This window comes from Medicago sativa, chromosome 2 (assembly GCF_051527215.1).
Source record: "Medicago sativa cultivar Bolivia chromosome 2, Bolivia_mono, whole genome shotgun sequence".
Taxonomy (NCBI): domain Eukaryota; kingdom Viridiplantae; phylum Streptophyta; class Magnoliopsida; order Fabales; family Fabaceae; genus Medicago; species Medicago sativa.
The window spans coordinates 66637038-66643680 of NC_140750.1; the positions used below are offsets into that span (position 1 = coordinate 66637038).

At 35.4% G+C, this 6643-nt stretch overlaps 1 pseudogene; it reads right to left on the bottom strand.

The window, feature by feature from the left end:
* Positions 1–1269: 1269 nt before the first annotated feature.
* Positions 1270–4130, bottom strand: LOC146949889 (uncharacterized; annotated as a pseudogene).
* Positions 4131–6643: the final 2513 nt, after the last annotated feature.

Genomic DNA, 6643 nt, shown 5'->3' on the forward strand with positions numbered 1-6643 from the left:
AGTAATGCTTCAACACAAGGGTTCTATTTATAGAGTCACTTGTGTGGTCAGCAAGACAAGCACTTAAGTACACCGTACCTTACAGTGCACCATATTTCATTTAAACACACCGTACCTTACGGTGGACCGCATTTCTCTATTTTTCGTAAATTAAATAATAAAGTCATATTTAATTATTTAATTATTAATAAGTCTTACTTATTATTTTATAAATAAGTCTTACTTATTTAATTCTCTCACCTATCTGTCCTTTGTGTGTGACCCTATAGGTTCTCATAACTTTGGCAATAATATTAAATCACATATTTAATATTATAAACAGTGAGCGGTATCTAGCAACGCATCACTGCTACCCAAGTGACGAGAATGTCATGTGATCTGACGAAACCTTTCTGTGATAATGATCATGTGTATAATTACCCTTTTGCCCTCATGTCTATATTGAACACAAGGCATAGACCGTGTCATCCTTGTCTAGTTCAATATTGGGCCTGTAGACATTTCTCCTGTTATGTAGGAGGGGCAAATTCCATCTAGGTCACTCATGTCCCTCAGCATGATTCATGGAGTACCCATCAACCAACTTTATAGTCATCCTGTTACGGACAACGTTTGAATGGTGACAAAGCACTCGACTCCAACATCTAGGGTACATAGTGGTTTCAGGTCGAAGGGTGGAATACACCACTATCACTATGAGAATATCTTATGACACTTTTCATAACTTTTACTATGTAGTATTCTCATAGCGGGTCAATCCAATATAAATATTACTCCTAATATTTATATCTATGTGAAGACTTGATAACTCTTTTATCCATGATCTGTGAGATGTGATCATCAGTCTACCCACATAATAGTCTCTATGCTTTAATGATATCCCACTTCTCAATAAAGCTTGACTACAGATACTTTAAGAATAGTTTCCTTATGTTTAACGGGGTCTCACAATTAAGTTATACTTAATGTTCCATTAAACGGACTAACTATTCTAGGGACTTTATTATTTTGAAACAGAACAAAATCAATAAAGAAATGCCTTATTATTATATATTCACAATATATACTTATATCAATATCATGATACAAAGCAAACCCAATCAACATAGATTGGCTATTAGGGCTTACTCCAACACTATTCTTTCTCTCTACATCCCCATTTTGTTGTGGAGTTCTAGGAGAAGAGAATTCATGAACAATTCCATGTTTTTCACAGAAAGCCTCAAATGGCTCATTTTCAAACTCTCCACCATGATCACCTCTGATTTTCTAAATTTTTGTTTCTTTTTCAGATTGAATTTGTGTGCAGAAGTTACTGAATACATCACAAGCAACATCTTTACTTTTCAGGAATTTTACCCAAGTCCATCTGCTATAATCATCAACAATGACTAATCCATATTTACTTCCATATAAGGATGCAGTACTGACTGGTCCAAATAAATCAATATGGAGTAGTTCTAAGGGTCTGGAGTTTGAAACAATGTCTTTAGTTTTAAAAGATGTTTTCACAATTTTTCCTTTCTGGCATGCACCACAGAGTGCATCTGAATGATAATCTATATCAGGAAGGCCTTTGACAAGTTGTAACTTACTAAGCTTAGAGATTAATCTCCAGTTAGCATGTCCCAACCTTCTGTGTCACATCCATTTCTTATCATTCATTGATAGAAGGCAAATAACCTTCTGATCAACCAGTTCAGAAAAGTTGATTTTATAGACATTTTCCACTCTCTTTCCCTTGAACACAATGAATTTGTCTTCTTTGTTGATTACAGTACAGTTGGCTTTTTCAAATAAATCATCATAACCATTGTCACAGAATTGACTGATGCTCAATAGGTTATGTTCAAGCCCATCTACCAACCATACATTATTAATTGAGGTAGAGGAATTAGCAATGGTTCCTGTACCAATGATCTTGCCAGACTGGTTGCCTCCAAACTTCACATTTCCTCCTTCTTTCATTGTTAGGTTGAGGAACATGGACTTCTCTCCTGTCATGTGTCTTGAGCAACCGCTGTCTAGGTACCATGATTTCTGCTTTGGCATTGCTTTTAGACATATCTGCATTTTTCACAAGTTTAGATTTAGGTACCCATTGTGTTATGGGTCCTGGAAGGTTAGTACTGGAAGCTTTACTATTCACTTCTTGTACTTTAGGATGTGATTTAGGTTGCTTATGATTAACCATTACCTTAGGTTTAACACCTTTTGATTTTGGTATTTCAGAAGCAGACACTGTTTTGTTCTTCTGAACACCAGACTTCAGGATTTTAGATTCTGGTTTCATCAGACTTTGAGGAACAGGTTCTGATCTCTTCAGAATCCTAATCTTAGAGGTTTTGGGTTCAGAGTTAGTCACAACCTTAGACTTAAGATTCTTTGGCTTTGATGCAATCTTAGCCTTAGAGTCAGGAGCTTCAGGTTCTGACTGAACCACAGTTTCACCTTTTACACCTTCAGGTACAAAAACTGTTTTCAGTCCTTCCTTGACGCATTCGCAACAGGATTTAAGATTGGTTTTACTAGTTTTCACTTCTGAAAAACCAATTTCTCTGCCATTGTTCTTGTAAATGCTATAAATCATAGAAGCAACTTTGTTTCTGTCAATGCCAGACATGATAAAATCTTCAAGCGTAATCTAATGGTTGCTTAAAGGTTTTCCATTACACTTTTCTTGTAGCTTCTGACACAAGAACCTGAGCTTGTCTTCATAAGTTTTACAAATGAAGTCAAAACCTCTAAGTCCTTCTTCAGAAGCCTTCAGATCTAATAGAGTTGATTCTTGTTGTTTCATTAAATCAACATATTTTTCTTTTAAATCCTTCAACTCATTGGTTCTTACTTCAAAATGTGTAAGGATTTCTTTAAGAGACTCAATCAACTCTTCTTTGGGAATTTTAGAATATACCTCATTTTCTTCTTCTGAGTCTGATTCTGATCCAGCTTCTGAAGTTGTTGTAGCTACTAACCCAACAATTATCTTTGCACCTTCATCAGCTTCATCTCTATCAGATCCAGATTCACTTCCCAAAATCATCCCAGGTGGCCATTAAACTCTGTTTATTCTGCTTCTTGAACTTGCTTGGTTTGAAAGTTGACTTCTTTGACTTGTCCTTTGACTTCTCTTTCTGAAGATCAGGGCAATCAGCAATGAAATGTCCAGGCTTCTTGCAGTTGAAGCAACCCTTCTGATCTTCTTTATTTGAGCTTCTGAAGTTACTCCTTCTGGTCAGAAACTTTTTATTCTTCTTAGCCAGATACTGCAGTCTGTTGGAGAGCATGGCCATCTCAGCAGCATCTTCTTCAGAATCTGAACCATATGGTTCTTCTTCTTCTTCTTCAGATTCAACTACTTTGAGAGCTTTTGATGACTTGCCTTTGGATGGAAGAGCTATTGATTTACTCTTCTTAGTAGACTCATGTTCATTAAGACTTAACTCATGAACTTTGAGAGAACTAACAAGATCTTCAACACTTAAAGTGTTTAAATCTTTAGCTTCCTCAATGGCAGTCACTTTTGGTCTCCATCTAGCAGGCAAACTTTTGAGTATCTTGCTCACATGATCAGAAGCAACATAACTCTTCTTCAGTATTTGTAGTCCAGAGACTAGGGTTTGAAACCTTGAGTACATTTTCTCAATAGTCTCATCATCCTTCATCTTGAACAACTCATACTGATGAACCAGCATAAGAGCGTTTGCTTCTCTGACTTTCTTGCTGCCTTCATAATTAGCACAAAGAGAAGCAAACATTGCTTTAACAGATGACTTATCACTCATCTTCATATACTCTGCTTTAGGAATAGCAGTGACAAGTGCTCCTCTGATAATATGATGCTTCTTATAAATCTTCTTCTGAGCAGGAGTATGTTTCTTTCTATCAACAGCAGCTCCTTCTTCATCAAGAACCAAGTCATCACCAACACCTTCTTCAAGTATGTCCCATAATTCTTCATCTAAACTCATGACATAGCTGTAGAAGTTGGTTTTCCACCAAGAAAATTCTTCAGGGTCTCCATTGAATGTAGGAATCTTTCCTACACTGGATTTCTTGTTGTCACCATAATCATATGGAACATTGTTGTTGTTGTGGCCAGATCTAGATCTGGAAGTATCACCAGACATGTTTTTCTCAGATTTTTTCTATTACACTGTTAAGTGTTAAAGACAACAGACCAAGGCTCTGATACCAATTGAAGGTGAGAAAAACACAAGAAGGGGGGGTTGAATTGTGTTAGATTTTTCTTCGTTTCTCCTAAACTGAAGCACATTGATCAGAAGCAAAGTGAGACATCTTCTGAAGTGATATTCAGGATCTAAATGCAGCGGATAAAAACAGAGAGAGAAGAAGAAAGACACAAAGCAATTATACTGGTTCCTTCCACGATCCGGAAGTAGTCCAATCCCCCTTGTACTTCCAAGGAGAGTTCACTAAAATGTAATATCTGATTACAATTGCTCAAGTACACAGCAAGAGACTTCCTTTGCTCAAGCACACTTTGCAAGAGTCTTCCTATGCTCAAGAACACAATCAAGAGACTTCTTTGCTCAAGCACAATTGCAAGAGACTTGATATACAATCAGTGGTGTTCACAATACAAATCAGATAAAACTCTTAAGACTTAAGAATTTCTAAGATATGAACTTGAGAAATAGAAATTCTAAGTGAATTTTGAATGCAGAACAATTTCAGCAGAGTTTTGGCACTAGTAAAATGTTGAGTCTTGTGTTCAGCATTTCCAAACTCTAAGTCTTCACTCCTTTATTGAAGCTTGATCAATCACCAATGATCTTTTGCCTGATATGGTTGTTGTCCTATGAAGAACCAATTTGAAATCCATTCATATTGTGAAGGAACATTGTTGTAGGCAGAGCTGTATTCTGGAGCTGTTTTCTTGTCTTGTAGCGTGGACACTGCAGAGTAGTGGAGATAGTAGTTGTACACTTCGTACACTTTGTACTTTGTTAACACTTTTTGAAGATAAGCATCCAATGCCTTCAAATCTTCACAAAATGACCGTTGCTTTATATTTCCAGTCTTCAGCATTGCTTTCGAATCCAATAGACAGCTTTTGAAGAGTTAAATCTTGAATCTTCAGCTTCTGGTGATTTTCAGCTTCTGGGTAACTTGCTTCTGATGAACTTCAGCTTCTGATGACGTCTTCATCTTCAGGAGCACTTTGTCTTCAGGAGCACTATTGACTTCAGGAGCACTTTTCTTCAGAGGCTTTCAAGCTTCCTTTTTCTTGATTCCTTAGCTCTCTTTAGTTCTTCAGAACCTTTATATGATGTAACTTTTTAACTATGGTCCTGTACACTTGAACAAATATTAGCTAGTCCAATTGACAATTTTAATACCTTGTTATCATCAAAACTCTGTAAGGTTTATTGTTAAACACATTCTGTAAGGTTTATTATCACAAAGTATATAAAATTCATCTCATTATTTATATATAGACTTTAAAGAGAAGAACAAGTATTTGTACATGGGTATGGGTTCAACTCTCACAAAATGTACTTTTTGCTTCTTAAATTTATTATTTTTTGGACAGAAACACAATGATACTTTTTTTTCCTTCTTATTTATTTAGACCACTTGTTGTATGAATTTTTTGGCACATATTTTTATAGAACACTTTTTACAATTTTTAACTAATAATTATTATATAAAATAGCAAAGCTCTAACAATAAACATTATAATGTTTTTTTTTTCTCATGAAAATAGTAATAAACATATATTTCAAACTTTTTTCTTTGCTCTCTTAAAAGAGTTGCGTTTTTTTTGGACCAATTTTTACTATGAGAACCGGGCCTCCATTTTCAGAGGAACGACCCTAAATATGCTGATTATGTTTTTGAGATAATTTTATGCCTAATTATACAATAGGAACTACCCACCACTTATAAACACATATTCATATCATATCTCATCCAATGTATAGCTCTAAAACATACTTTTCCACGCTCATGATTGGACATCGAAAGCATGATTCAAATGCAGATAGCGGTGACTTTAAAACAGGTGGCTCAACGCATCTTGGATAAGCTCTAAATACAATATTAGGAGAGAGAGAGAGAGAGAGAGAGAGAGAGAGAGAGAGAGAGAGAGAGAGAGAGAGAGAGAGAGAGACACGTCTCTTTATAAACTCAGTCTAAGCTTTATTTCTTTTCTACATGGGACGGGAGTTTTCGTAATAAGACTCATTCTTAACATTGAAGAAACTATTTGTTTATATATGAAGGTGATGAGAAACACAAGAAAGGAGGAGGAACTTTGAATTGTGTTTTACTTTTTTAAACATTTTCTTTAAGTTCTTTGTCAAAGTTTTTCTTATTTTACTTAAAACATTTGATTTAAGTCATTTGAAGAAAAGACATAAAGAACATTTAAAGTAAAGAGAAAACACACAAATTTTTATATTAGTAGTTCTCCCCTTCTAAGAGAAATTTTTAATTTTTCATCCGAATGACTTCAAGTACTCTTAACTCCGCCTTTTCAAGATTGGGTATTCTTCACTTTGCTTCTCTCCATGTTTCAAGATTCTTAACTCAACCCCTGTTGATCATTTGAGTATTTTTAACTCCACCCCTTACGACTTTGATGATTCTTAACTCTACCTCTATGGCTTTGAGGATT